A 16,484-nucleotide genomic window follows, 5' to 3' on the forward strand; every position below is an offset into this window, starting at 1 on the left:
CACAGACACACACACACACACACAATTTTCATATATGTTTCACTAAGTATACATTTTTGTACATGGTCTTTTACTAATATAATATAAGATGATGGGATGGGAAAGGATAGGATAGGATAGGATAGGATAGGATAGGATAGGATAGGATAGGATATATATGTTCATGTGTATGTGTGTACTGCATATGTATATATGTATATGTGCACACACACAAACCATGTAACATATGCAAAAAAAATATTTTGTCATTAAAATGGTCCTCAGCCAGTACCTTTTGCTTCCTAGGCTTCAGAAAGTCATTTCAACTTTCCACTTTGAAAACATGGACTCATATTCCAAATATCCAAAATGACAATTTCATAACGAGTATTACAGTAAATATTAATTTAGTAGTCTTGCTTTGGGGTTCATAAGATTGCATCCTCCCCCCCACTCCAAAAAAAACACCTTCGTGGAAAATACCATTTTCAAGAACAGAAGAGCCTTTTAGGGTGAGCAAGATGGCAGAAGCAAGAGAGCTGTCTTCTTTGTATGACGGCAACATTGCACACACATAAAAAGGGACAGAGCTTGAATCCTAATGCTGCTTCCATTATCTTGTATTTTTGAACTGTGTCTCCTGCTAGTATTATGCATATGATAATACATCCTGTTATTCTCTTTCTCTAACCCAGTGGTGAAATCCATTTTTTTTTACTACTGGTTCTGTGGGCGGGGCTTAGTGGGTGTGGTGTGGCTTGGTGGGCGTGGCAGGGGAAGGATACTGCAAAATCCCCATTCCCTCCCCATTCCTGGGGGAAGGATATTGCAAAATGTCCATTCCCACCCCACACTGGGGTCAGCCAGAGGTGGTATTTGCTGGTTCTCTGAACTACTCAAAATTTCCACTACCGGTTCTCCGGAACCTGCTGGATTTTATCTCTGCTCTAACCCCATCAGATACAGATAATGCTTCAGCTGTCCTGATGTTCTGCTTCTATGTGCTTAAGATTTAGGTGATGAATAAGTGAAATTCAACCAGTTAATATAGCCTAATAGTATCCAGTCTGTTCTAGATGGATTATGCTGTCCAAAAGGCTGGTGTTCTCAGTCTGATATTACTTATTGCTCCAGCAAATTTCATTAGGATCTAAGTAGCTTCTTTATCAAGTGTCTTTATCAAGTTTGACTGATATACCAAGTGTGTCAGGCTTCTAGTAGCAACTCCAGCTGAGTTCAAGAACAAGCCTCTCAGAGATCTTATTAGCAATATTTATTTAGATTAGTAGTTGTAATAATAACCCTGTTCTCAGTATTTTGCATGGAGGAGGAAGTGCTTCAGATAAGACTAAGCTTTTACAAAACAAATATAAATCCTGATATCCATATTTAAATCAACTCCTAGATCATCCCAGATGATGTTGTCCGAGAATTCTGGGAGTTTGAAGTCCACACATCTTCAAGTGGCCAAGGTTGAGAAACATGGCCTTAGGTAATATACTAATACCATTTTGCTCACCCAAATATCCTTTTTCTCATGACTGCATTTTTACACCTCTTAAAACAACTTCTGAGGATTTAGGTCATCACTAAAAACATTAGATGTAGTTTAGAAGCTGCAGATACAGATAGAGGCTGGTAAAAAATTAGGGAAGGGGAAATATTGCATTTTCTCATCCTCGCCTTTTAGAATAGTGTTACTCTCATCTAAGTCTATTTCTTTGTGTATTTCACAACTTTATATTTCTTAGTAGTGCATAAAAGTGTTTCTCCCCTTGGCTCTGTTCAACTTCCTTGTCAAATTCTCAGGAGTCACATTTCAATTCATATTTTAAAAGTTGATCCCTATGTATCTTTACAGAGAATTAAGTTTGGGCTTTACATTATTGCAAGAGAATTGCAACCTAAAACATCTTTTAAGAGTCTGTAAATAACATAATTAACAGTTTACAGAATAAAAGTTGGAAGCAGCCTTGAAGATCATCAAGCAGGAGACACTATACCTTTCCAGACTATGTGGCTGTCCAGTCTCTTCTTAAAAGTCTTCATGATGGACCAAACACAACTTCTGTCAGCAAGGTGTTCCACTAGTTAATCATCCTCACTGTTAGGACATTTCTCCTTAGTTCTAGGTTGTTTCTTGTCTTGTCTTCTGGTGCTTTGGAAAATAGGTTGACCCTCTCTTTTTTGTGGTATCCCTCACATACAGGAACCCTGCTATCATGTTACATTCATGAACATGTTAAAATACTTGATTTCCTACTCTTTAGATTTTCAATAGATTTGGACTAACTAAATCAAGATGGGACAGAATCCATGTTCTTATATATGTGAGCATCAGCAGGATATATACATGGAGCTTGATGAAATGTGCTAGTATTTATTCTATTCCAAATGCCTAGCAAATAGTATGGCTTTGTGGCACTTATGACTTTGAAATAGGATAAGATAAACTCAAGGATGAAACAAATTCAAAATTAAGACAAATTCAAGGAAGTAACACCACTCATAGTATGGTAAATCATGATTATAATTTCCAATATCTTAGTGCCACTTGCTGACAAACTCAAGCAGAAGTTACAACTATATTCATGACCTGTTTATGGACTGCTTAGTCCTTCAAGAGGAGCCATGTTGCACTAGAAAAGTACTTATTTTCTTAAATTTCTTTATGATCTACTACTATCTTCTCTGCCCATATTAGGTATGCCTAATACCCGGAATAGTAAAATATACATGGCCTCTATTGGAATGGAACTGCATGCAAATGTGTCACTCTGATGCTTTCTTTTGACTTTGTTAATAGGAGTCTAATAGACCCAATATCAATTTTAGAGCCCCTATCTTCATATATTTCCTTGTCATGCTAGAGCATGACAGAACAGTGAAGAGTAGCTTTTATATAACTATACTATAGGCTAAGGTTGGACATATTTATTGAATAATGAAAGAGGCACTTCAAATAGCTGAAGTTTCAACAAAGGAGAATGAGAACCATCCTAAACCAACAAGTCACCTGTCCTCCAATGGCCTCCACTAAATCAACCAACAAGCAATTGATCCTGTCAGCAAAGCTGATAGAAAATATATTTATGTGAAGGAATATTTTTTTACAGTGGGAGTAATATTAGCCAATTGTTATCTGACAATGAAACGTGGTTGCATTTTACAAATGTCTTTTTCGTTAGCAGGGAAGTCAATAAATACATTGATGCTACAGTATTTTGATTCTTTGCAGGGGGGATTCTTAGGTAATTGAATTAAATGTTGTATAAAATAAATAGTGTGCCATAAGACATTACTCCTATGTGGAGAGCTCCAACCATATATTATGAAAGTTAGGAATAAGTTTTAAATTCACAGAAGCAGCTGGATGAAAACATAGCTATGCTTTCCAAAATACAATGTTATAGCCATCTTCCAAATAAATAAAAAGCAATAGCACTTAGACTTATATACCACTTCACAGTACTTAACAGCAGTGGTGGGTTGTCCCCGGTTTGGACCGGTTCACAAGAACCGGTAGTAAAACCAGTGGGAGGCTCCGCCCACTGACCCGGATGTCATCATAGGTGATCTACGCATGCGCAGAAGCTTCTGTGCAATCCTGTTGTGAACCGGTAATAAAGGTAAGTAGAACCCACCCCTGCTTTACAGCCCTCTCTAAGCTGTTTACAGAGTCAACATATTATCCCCAACAATCAGGCTTCTCATTTTACCGATCTTGGAAGAATGGAAAGCTGAGTCAACCTTGAGCTGGTCAGGACAAAGGAATAGAACTCCTGGCAATGTGAGCAGAATTAGCCTGCAGTACTGCATTCTAACCACAATGCCCCTACAGCTCATATGGTTCATCAGTGTTTATTTGAACATGGATCTGCTAGTTTTAATTTTTCTATTTTCTGTTTGGAGTTTTAATTTTTCTGTTCTCATGTTACTTTGTATTTTAGTTATAGTTGGAGAAGGCTGCCTATGCCGGTCTTATCAGTCGGCCTTAATTTGACTGTTTAGAAAGGGTATGTTATTTATAGACGTTATTCTGAATTCATTTGTCTCTCTCACATACACATACAGAGTTGTTAAGCTTACAGGGTACAGTGATATTATTCTTAAAATTCTGAATAACATGATTAAGGTTTATCACTACTTAAGATTGTTCTTAGGTTTTTCATGTTAATTCTGCTTTAATTCAAGGTTGACTCAGCCTTCCATCCTTCCGAGGTAGGTAAAATGAGGACCTGGATTGTGGGGGCAATAAACTGACTTTGTATTAAAAAAAAGAACACCGCTTGGGGGGGGGCAAAAGCCCTACTAAGCAGGTATATACAAAAGTATGAAGGCTATTGCTTAACGCATTGTAAGCCGCCCTGAGTCTCCAGAGAAGGGCGGCATATAAATCGAACCAATAAAATAAAAATAAATTAAATATTGACTCAGTCACAATATTCCTGTGGTTGATTTGGGGATTGTATTGTTACTTCTATTCTTCTTCGGTGGTTAATCCACAGCTAGTTTGTAAATAGGGAGTCTTGTTAGACCATTTTAATGATGTTTTCTATTATTTGAGCAACTGAAAATTGTCTGTAAAATTTGCACTTTGCACCCGCCTATGGAACACCATATACACCAAAGGTGAGATTGGTCCCATCTTTCCTGGCTTTCCAGAAATCCCTTAAAATTTGGTTGCGTCAACAGGCTTGGTTATTGCAGGAGTGTGGTAATCGGTTAAATGGCTCAATTGTTTATATTCTCATCTCTCTCTAGCCTTTCATAATATTATTTTTAATATTATGAATAATAATATTCATAATATTATTTTTTTGTAATTTTGAATGTTTTTAAAATTGCTTTAATTGTTATTTTGTATGCTAACTAGAGTTGGCATACTATGTGAGATGAGCACCCATATAAATATGATTAATAAATAAATAACTAAATTGATGTAAAATGTCATATACTCTAAAACACCAGCATTCTTTTTTTTTTTTTTACTTAAATATCACCATTATAAGTAATAATAATAATGAGAGTGGCCCAGTGGCCCAGTAGTGAAAACGCTCACCTCCCAGTCGGAAGGTTGAGAGTTCAGTCCTAAGAAGTGACAAACAAAAAGATATCTGCTGTGAACTCTGTGTGGCAGCAGGAAGGGCGCCCAGCCAGCAAATACCAGTTCCATTCAGGGTTGTAAAAAGAAAAACAAATAGGGTTTTGAATCAAATAAATAGTATCAGAATGCAAATTCTGAAATAAAGGGATCCTTCCTGGGCTGCTTTGGATTGATTCTTTTTTTCATATGTGTATGAATATTTGTGCGTAAAAGTCCCAGAAAAACAATAGTGCAGAAAAAATTGAGAAAGGCCATCAATATCTAAAGCTTTGAAAATTGAGTACTACACTTTTATTTTCTGAATTCCAATTTATTTTCAGCTTAATCCAGTACTTTAGCCAAGCAAGTGTATAAGCCTGTGGCCCTATTCAGGCTTTATTTAACATGGAAGTCTGTCATTGTGGCTTAGTATCTCACAAATCTGTCCTCAGAGACCATCTTTCATACAGCTCGCTCTTTCATTGGGTGTGGGCCTTCCAGAACCAACACAGAAAGAGCTTGAAACAATATCAGCACAGACTGTTTGTCTGATATGGCACAACAGCACAAACTATGCAAGGTCCTGTGTTTGGATCCTCTCGATTCTCTCTGAATCCCTGGAGATTGTTAACAATTTCTGCAGATGATACAAAGACAGATGGACAATAATTAGATAAATTATGTAAGTGATGATTTCACTCATAACAGAAAACATGAGGGAGATTCATCACCTTTCAGAAGAGTCAGTTTCTCCAGTGAGTTTACTTTAGGCCTAATAGTTGAATTGTAATCCTCTTTGTACTGTGGTTAGAAGTCATGCAGACTTCAATGTTACAGGAAATGGCCGGGACATTTTCAGAAAGCCAATATGTTTATTTTGATTGTCAAAAGTATGAAGGACATAATGCAGGATGCCTCCAAGGAAATACTACTCAATTTTATAAGTATACATTTTATACTCCAGGGTGTTAATAACAGTGGGTCAAGTTAACCTGCACTATTGAATAGAGAAACCAGAATAACAAAGTCATTTTAATGAATTTTTAGCCTTCCTGTGTGGCATCAAATAAAATGTAAAAGGTTACACTGTTAATTCATAAACTAAACTCCAGCAATAGGCATCTTGTCTTGTAGTTTCATTTCTTAGATTTGACTGCTGTAATAGTTGACTTTTCAAACCTTACCTCTACCCCTTAACTATCCCTTGGTGTGCTGTAGAAACATATTGATGCACTTGAAGCCTGGGATTCCATATTAAATGAGGGAAAAGGACAAAAAGTGTTTGTACAAGCACAGCTGGAGCAATTTGCACAATCAACACTAATGTAAAGAGCTGTGAAATAACCAGTGTAATAGTTTACACAAAGAACTAAGAAAACTGGATTTCATCCTTACAATAGGGTGCAAATCGGTTTTTCTCTGAGTGGGAGAAACTTTGTGTGGTAGTAATTGGATACAATTTTAGTTTTCATAATATTAATTATGATGGTTCTTCATGATGGTTGTGATTTTTAAAATTAACTTACCATGACACTGTCTGAAACCTATGTTCATTTCATTCATTATTTCTTATCAAGTATCCCAGGTTGATTCTGTCTCAGGGGAACAAGGCCATAGAGCAATCTAAGTATTTACAAGGCAAGGGCAAGATTGGAAGGGAAACTTGCAATGCAAAGCTATAAGCAGAACTTGAAGTATGGCTAGAATTTATTCCTGGAGTTCAGGCAAGGTGAGAGTGTCAGTGGCAAATCAAACCAAGAACTGAAAAGAACAATTTCAAGGGAAATCCAGTTCATAAGTCAGGAGGTGGCAGATATTTCTGTGCTAACAGCTAGGAATAGAAAGGATTTTAAAGCCCAAAGATCTGTCCTTTAGTTGCATCTCCTATAAAACGATAAGAGTAGCTTTGCTAGATTAGCTCAAAGGCCATTCTAACCAACATCTTGATTCTCACAATGACCAACCAAGCATCTCTGGGATGCTCACAAGGAACAAATGGGACATGCCCTTTTTCTCCATTGTTCCTCTACAACTGCTATTTGGAATGTTGGTGACACTGAAATGTTGATGACACTGAATCTTAAAGTATAATAGCTTTTGTTCAACCAATTAGTATTAAAGTATAATAGCTTTTGATCAACCTATTCTTTGTTATTTTATATAATACCTCTTTAAAGCCAACCATGTGTGTGGAAAGAAGGACTTTCATTTGTCTGTTCTAAATCTCATTAGCTTTATTGGATTTCCCAATGAGGAATGCCCATTGGAAGATTTCCCCAAGGTCCCTTTTTCCCATGGCATGCATGATTTTATACAGCTGAGTGATCTCTCAATTATTCTTCAGCTTGATGGTGGTTAGCTCTTTTTTTCCAAATTAGGTGAGAAACCATTATCATCATAATAGTCTGAATCTGGATTTTTGTGTTCATGACCAGGTAGAGTCAGCTGCACTTCAGATGATTCAAATGAAGGCCATGTTCAAATGAACAACATGAGGCAGAATAATTGCATGTGTTACCCGAAGTTGCCAGGAACTTTTTTAATCACTGAATATGTGCAGCTTCTTTTTACAAAGCAATTAAAACTGAAGGAGTAATAAACACGGCATAGTTATGTTCAAATCTGCAAGTTTAATTTGTACTTATGAAAAGAAGGAACGAATCCATATTTTTTTACATTTTCAAAGTCTTGTAGATTAGGTAATTCAAATATTTGAATTTAAAAACCCTCCTTCTCTTCTTTTGGGAAAAATAGTTTTAAAACACGCCCAGGCAATTGATAAATATGAATGAAAGAGGGAATTAAGAAATATTTAACAGACTCAAAGCAACTGGAGTTTCAGCTAATAGATGAAAAATGCATATTTGTCATATATTCTGCACAGGTGTAGAAGGTACCAGGCTCAACAGTAATACTGTGAGAAGAAGCTAGGTGTCCTAGTGGACTATCATTTAAGTATGAGCCAGCAGCATGCTGCAGCTGCCAAAAAAGCCAATGTAGTCCTAATCTGCATCACTGAGGGATAGTATTTAGATCCTGAGAAGTGATAATACTGCTTTATACCATACTATTGAAGCCATACTTGGAATACTGCATTCAGTAATGGTTGCTATAATACAAAAAAGATCCCAGAAAGAATGCAGAGAAGAGCAACCAGGATGAGTACACTGAGCATAAGCACCAAGACAAATGCCTTGTGTGTCCAATCACACTTGGCCAATAAAATTCTATTCTATTCTATTCTATTCTATTCTATTCTATTCTATTCTATTCTATTCTATTCTATTCTAGTCTAGTCTAGTCTAGTCTAGTCTAGTCTACTCTACTCTACTCTACTCTACTCTACTCTACTCTACTCTACTCTACTCTACTCTACTCTAAAGTAATATTGTGATATGAAATTTTCTGACAATTTTGGTCAATTAATGTTCACCCTATTTGAATGAATTATGACTTAGGGAAGATACTAAAAGAATTTTCAACAGTGAATACAGGGGTAGAAGAGCTTGTAAATATTGGCATGATGTCACACATGGAATTCTGAGAATTAGCTTCTCAAAATGTTCTCTGTCAGAATGGCATCTTCATTGGATCCAAAGGCATTGCTGCAAAAAGGTTGGAAATATGGGCTGGTATTTTCCTTTGCAACATGCCAGATTCCTTCCTGGAGTGAAAAATGGATTAAAAAGCAGAGAAAGAAAATGATTATTAAAAATCTACAGGTGTATCCATTGGTCACAAATTTCATAATTGTTTCCAGTTATTTCATTTATTAAAAATATTTCAGTTTAAATAATTAGCATTAGTTTCAATAAATACCAACTTTAGGCATATGAGATTAGTTATGAAATATTTGGATTCTAGCCCTTAAATCTAGGGGAAGCGTACAGACAATTCTACACAGTTATGTATACTTCTGTCTTTATTTTTATTATGTCTGATTTTTTTTTCCTGATGCCATTTTAGCAGAAATTTTTTTTTCCAAACTTCTTATTTGGATGGGGGTTTTTTTCTTGACAGACACAGCAATCTTATCTCATTTGTATATGTAAAACTGCATAAAAACTTTACTTACTAAGCAATGAATAATATTAATATGCTCATCACACACTGAAATATTCCAAAAATGTTTATTTTTGCTTTTTAATAGAAGGCAGGCATGTGATTAGAACAGGGCTGTCAAACTTGCTGCTATTGGGCCGGATACATCATGCTCTGGTCACGCCCATGCCCAGTTTAGCGAAGGGGGAAAAAGTTGCGATCTGTCACGTGACAATGCCATGATGACACGAGTTTGACACCCATTGACTAGAGCCTTGATAGCAAACCTATGGCACGTGTGCCACAGGTGGCACGTGGAGTCATATTAGTGGGAACGCCAGCTCAGCTCTGGGGTGCATGCGTGTGCCGGCCAGCTGATTTTCGGGCCTTCTGGTCCCACCAGAAGTAGGGAAACAGGCTGTTTCCTGCCTCTGGAGGGCCTGGGAGGGGTGGGGAAGGCCCGTTTTTCTTTCTTATCTGGCTCCAGAGCCTCTCTATGCATCTGGGAAGGGCGAAAAAAGCCTTTCCCACTCCCTTGGAGGCCCTTTGGTGGCTGAAAGGGCCCATTTCCCGACTCCCGGTGGGACAGGAAGTGATGTTTTTTCCGGTCCCCAGCCTCCAGAGATTCCTAGAGAGGCTCCTAGAGAGGCTCCTAGAGAGGCTCCTAGAGACTCCTAGAGAGGTTCTGGAGGCTGGGGACAGCAAAAAATGTCACTCCCTGTCCCACCGAGAGTTGGGAAATGGGCCCTTTCAGCCTCCGTAGGGCCTCCAAAGGAGTGGGAAATGCTGTTTTCGCCCTTCCCAGATGCATAGAGAGGATCTGGAACCAGGTAAGAAAGAAAAACGGGCCTACCAGGCCATCATGTGCCAGGAGCGGGGGGGTTGCATGCGCATGCGCGTGGGCATCTGTGCGTGCGACCCTCCCCCGCCCCCCCTCTCCTGGCATGCGATGGCAAAAAGTTTAGCCATCACTGGACTAGAGCTTGACAACTTTAATTCCTCAACCAGCATAAGTTGAAGTCCACATATCTTTAAATTGTCAAGGTTGTGAAACAAATGGACTAGAGAGTTAGATTTAGAGAAGCTACTTTGCTTCACTTTATTAGCCAATTGGTCACGCATGTGATGTGCATGTGCACAGACACACATGCACACACACACACACACACACACAAAAATACTTAGATACATTGGGCATGTGTATGAGATAGAGATTTCATATTTTCAGTAGCATATTAAAATAACAGGTTTACACATTCCCTTTATTGTCCTCCTTTTTTTGACCTCTCATTAACATCAAACATCTTTTTCTCCTATGTCTCATTATTTTGATATCCTATTCCACAAATCTCATTAAATCACATACCTGACACTAGTGAACATTGCTTATGTTGAATTATAGACTCTAGATAGCAAATTAGAATTGTAAATTCTAGATAGGCTCCTCATGAAAGACCAATGAACAAAAATCATAGTGGGTCTAATTACTTTTCAAAAAAAGAGTTAGGAAAGCTTCAAAATCCATTCAAAGGGAACTTACCGGTTAACAGGTCTGTTGTGTGTGGATCTTAATTCTTATGTGAATGTACATACCTACTACTCGTATAGAGTATAAAAATTGAAAAGAATTTTCCATTCCAGAGGAACAGCTTGCCTTCGGAAATCATGGGCTCTCCATCACTGGAGGTTTTTAAGAAGAGACTAGACAGTCACTTATATGAAATGGTATAGGTTCTCTTGTTTGACCAAGAGGCTGGACTAGAAGACCTCCAAGGTCCCTTCCAGCTCCATTCTATTCTATTCTATTTATTCCCCTTGAGCTTCCCAAAACCACACAGCACATGAATCTAATTAAACAACCTGTAAATATCTTTTTCTGGTTTACAGGGTATCATAATTCACAAGTCTCTGCATTGAAGAATATACTCTGACATGCATTTTAGAATATAGCTTCTGTTATAACTTTAAACACATCTCCCTGATAAAGTTATACCTCGCCCATCTATACAATGAGAATGCTACTGCAATATTCAATCAAATCATTGTGCAAAGAGAAATTGAATCTGTTCGTTATTTCATCACTGGCAACTCTTTTAAATAATAATGAAAACATCATGTCTTGAATATCTGCCTCCTGAGCTCAGAGTTAACTTCAATAACCAATGGAAAACTGATGGATTTCTATAAGATGAACATTGATGTAATTACTCAACATACCACACAATTAGCTTTGTTCTTATACATAAAGATGCTCCCTATTTACCTTCCCTCTTTCTGTAAACTGTGATAAAAAAGTGCAAGTTGTGTAAAAAAAGAATGAAGATGTTTTCATTGGCACATTATATCCGTCATGGCAGATAACATTGGCCTCTGCTGAGTGAGGGCAATGATTTTAACTCCATAAAGTTAAACACTCTGCTTTCTCTTCTCCACTTATTGTGATTCTAATAAAGATATTGTTTCTCATATTTCCCACTTTTATCCTTATTTTACTCCAGATGATAGGTAAATAAAAGGATCAAGTTGCTGGAAAGATGTACAACTGCATGCCAAGTTCAAATTGTATGTTTCAATGAGCAGAAGCTGGCACCATTTCTTTCTGTGTCGTATAGAGTTATACATGGTCTCTATCTGCAAATGTGAATATAAACATGCCCCTTATGTGGAAATTACAGATCCAAGAAACACTGAATAAGTACATAAGATCAAGCATATAACCTGTATGAAAGTCTACTTTTTATCATATTATGTTTTCTTTTCCCTTAACATTGTAGCTGCTTTGTTTTATATAAATTGTAAAAGTAAAAATATTCAAAACAAGCTATAGCCTTCCTTGTAAAAATAATTTTTCAATAGATTAGTAGCATTTTGAAAGATGATAGATGATAGATGATAGATAGATAGATAGATAGATAGATAGATAGATAGATAGATAGATGTAAACAGACAGCTAGATATAGATAGACAGATGAAAGAAGGTTCTATTTATCCCTAGTGTGATACAACCATACCCTACCCACCTCCTCTGTTGACCTCTGCTGAAGGTGACCACTGCCTTGACAATGCTAAATATCAACACAATGTGTTACTGATTTCCAGTTACAAAGTTATCTACAAATAATAATATACTAGCTATACTTGCTGGGTACCATGACTTAATATATAGAAAAATAGGATTATGTTTTTAGGAGAATTGAACTGCATACTGTATATCACACAGAGTCTTTGGGCAGTGAAATGGATGGCCTATAGATGTAATAAATAAATAAATAAAATATTGAGAATATAAGAATTTCAAAGTTACAAGAACATATAATTGTCAGGCACTGCCATTGATCTAATTGGAGAGTGTGGTCCAGATGTCTTGTACAATGTTTCCAGTTGGAGAATTCATAATGACTATTCATGATCTAAGGTATGTTATGCTATCTAAAATATACATTTTGTTGCATAGCTGAATATTAACAATGATAGTCATAAGAATGATGAAACTGAAGGACTGAGATTCTTTTTGGCTAAAATAAAGAAATCCCAGAATCTAATTTTGGAAGTAAAACCTGCTTCAAATAAGAATGGCATTTCCATGAGAGACCCAGCTTCACAGATTAAGATACTTTTTGAAATATCAGGTAGCTCTGGTGGCTAGAAATGTCTTCACCCACATCACCAACAAAACATTTAAACACAGATCTAGTAATCATCCCAACAATTACACCCTGAGCCTTTCCCTAAAATAAGTTTCATTTTTGTTATTATTTGTTAATTATTTTTGTGATTCTGATATCAGAACCATCTTCTTTGGGATAGTGGAGCATCTTACACCCTCTCCTGACCTTCCAAAATCAGCTTAGGCGAAATTTATAGATCTATGGGTTGCATCTATCCTCTTTAATTTTGTATGTTTTATATAAATGATTGAACTCCAAAATTAGGTGGAGGGATTCTAAAAGATATTATGGTATCTTTTTTGCAAATTCTGTGCATTGGTCACTTTGTAATTTTCATAGTTTCTGAATAAAGGTTTCTTTACTTCACACACTTTCTCCTCTTGTCATGGATTAGATTTCCAAGAAGGTCCATTTAATTATCAGGAAAAGCACAACTGTTATGACCTGAAAAAAAAATCCCTTAAATTTCTCTCCCTAAGTCTCTCTCTAAATCATTTCTCTAAGTTTAATATGCTTAATTCATTCATAAAATTTTATTGTGCTTTTCAACTTATTCTGATACAACGTTTAGAAAATACTATTTAGAAAATGCTATTACCTGCTTGTATTTTGTTCACACTAAATAAATGCTGAACAGAACTTTGTTCCTCATGATTCCAGAACAGACAATGACTAACACATGGGGAGAAGGGGAGGAGCATGGCTAATTTTGGATGTAGGCCAAATTTTTTTGGCCAGCCCTCATTGCTATATCAAAGATACTTATCTATCCAGGGGTGGGCTGCTGGGGATTCACAGGGGTTCAGGACAACCTCTAGCTAAGATTCTGTGCAGCTTGGAGAACCCCCAAATCCCACTCCTGGCTTGCCCAGCCCCCCCCCCAGGAGTCCCCATGTGGCCTATTTTTAAGGTGACCAGATTTTAACATTGGTAAAGAGGGACATTGTGGGCGTGGCTTATTTTGTGGGTGTGGCTAGCTGGTCATGTGACTGGGTGGGCGTGGCTAGCTGGTCATGTGACCGGGTGGCCATGGCTATGTGTATAGGGACTACTCAGAGGGCTGAAAAGTCATTTCTGACAGGTCCTCACACTTTTGACTGGTCCTCACACTTATGACCATCCTCACATTTATGCCCGCGCAGTATTCTTAACAACCATGTCACTCATTTCACAACTGCTTCTCTTAACCATGGTGAAAAGATAGGGCAAAAACGTAAAATGTGAGGACAGTCGTAAGTTCGAGGACTGGTCAAAAGTGTGAGGACCAGTCAAAAATAACTTTTTCAGCCCTCTGAGTAGTCCATATGCACAAAAGGACTAACCAGAGGGCTGAAAAAAGTCATTTCTGACAGGTCCTCGCACTTTTGACTGGTCCTCACACTTATGACCATCCTCATATTTATGCCCATGCAGCATTCTTAACAACCATGTCACTCATTTCACAACTGCTTCTCTTCACCATGGTGACAAGATAGGGCAAAAACGTAAAATGTGAGGACAGTCGTAAGTTCGAGGACTGGTCAAAAGTGTGAGGACCAGTCAAAAATAACTTTTTCAGCCCTCTGAGTAGTCCATATGCATTAAAGGATACAGCAATAGAGAGGGATGAAGGAATGGAAATTAGAGTAGGAGTGAGGGTAAGAGAGGGAGGAAGAGAGGAGGAGAAGGAGAAAGGAAGAGGAAGTAGGGAGGAGAAAAAGAGGGTGGGGGGAAGAGAAAGTAAGAAGGAAAGAAAAGAGAGTGGTGGTAGGTTTGAGGAGAAAGATTGCTGTACAATAAAAAAGATGAAAGGGAAGAAACCCAACCCCAAGCAAATATAAAGATATTAAGATTAAGAATGAATTGTTAAACTTTAAAGAATAAAAGAGAACAAATATGAATAAATAGCAATAATTAGAAACACACATACAAACATACAATGTATTTTCTTTGAACAGAATATTTGGCTGGTTCACAAATTTAAACAGCGTTTAGTCATTTCAATTAAATTTACAATTTCTATATTTCCTTTTTGCCATATTTATTCCTCATCTATTTTTTTAAAAAAACAATATTACCCTTCATCCTCATCTCTAATCTTAATCAAATTCAATTTTTCCCTTCTATTCTATATTATACCCCTTCCCATTGTCATCTATTTTTATATCCATCCTCACATTGGTTAATTATGTAATTATGTAATACAGTTGTTTAATACAAATTCAACATTTTAATATAAATCAATTAGTTATATAACTATTTTTTTTGTATATTAATCAATATGAACATGAATATTCCAATTATTTCCATGCAATCCAATTTCTTACAAATCAATTAATTATATTTACCAATAATAATAAACCAAATAATTTCCCCCATATATTCCTCCAAACCACAACTTAACCCTTTCTGCTTTCAACACAACATACAATTATTAATAGTATCTCAATTATTACAATTCCCTAGTTAAATAGAGCTTTTTTTCTTTTGTGTTTTAAAATCTTGAACTCTCCTCTTTTGCCCAAAATTTCCCATTGTTTGCAGTTTTGTACCTACCTTTTTTGGTGAGGAAAAAGAAAAAGAAAAAGAAAGAAATCTCTCTCTGCCTCATTTTGTCACGTTGCAGCTTTACTTTCGCTTTCGCCTTTGTTTTCAGTATAACTAGGGGGAAAAAAATCTGCTCCAGGAACTTTTTGCAGCTTTTTGCAGCTTTTTGCAGCTAATTAACCTAGTGGAAGCTGTTAACAGGGGCTGTTTTTTCTATTTTTGCAGGCATGGGTCTATTCATTTTTCTTTTAACACTGATCAGCTGTAGGTCGGCCCTTTGAAGCCCCGCGGCAAGAGTTTAAAGAGTTTTTTTTCCCTCTAGCCATCAGTGGGGATTCAGGAGGCAGCCGGGACTCAGGAGGCAGAATGAAAAATCGGGACTTTTTTAAAACGCCGCGGGACGCGGGACAAATTGCTCAAAAGCGGGACTGTCCCGCCAAAAGCGGGACGTCTGGTCACCTTACCTATTTTGGATGCAGGTAAGTGCAGGGCATGTGCGGAGGCTTGGGGAGGGCCTACTGGAAGTTCAGGGAGGCCAGAAATGGGCCTATTTCTGGCCTCCAGAGGGCCTCTGGAGCCTGGGGAGGCTGTTTTCACCCTCCTGCAGGCTCGAGGAAAGCCTCCAGAGCCCCGGGAGGCCAAAAAGGCCCTCCCCCACTATGGTGCAGGAGGCCGACTAGGCCACGCCCACCTTGGCCATGCCCACCCAGCAACTGGGCAGAGAATCCCTTGCTAAAATTTTTGAAGCCCACCCTTGTATCTATCTTTATGAAAAATCGTTTTCATTCTCCCAGATCTTCCCAAATTAAAACAAACAAAAATTATAGAGATCTATTATCTCTGCTAAAAATCTTGAAATGTAAATATATATATTAACAATCAGTTTCTCCTCTTTTAATCTTTATCTTCACTTTAAGAGTTTTCTGTATGAATCCTACTCCAATATTTTTTTGCTTTGTCACATGTCCACATAAATGGTAAAAGGTCCCTTCTTTACATTTACATTTCCAACATTCATTTGAAATATCTTTATACATTCTACATAACTTGTTTGGTGTTAAATACCAGCAATATATCATCTTACAAAATTTTTCTTTTAAATTATAGTTTAATGTGAATTTTAAACCTTTCATCCACATGTTCCCCCATTGTTCAAGCTCTCACTTCTCTTTCCCCCTTCCCCT

This window comes from Pantherophis guttatus, chromosome 1, assembly GCF_059756535.1.
Source record: "Pantherophis guttatus breed Tessera chromosome 1, ASM5975653v1, whole genome shotgun sequence".
Taxonomy (NCBI): domain Eukaryota; kingdom Metazoa; phylum Chordata; class Lepidosauria; order Squamata; family Colubridae; genus Pantherophis; species Pantherophis guttatus.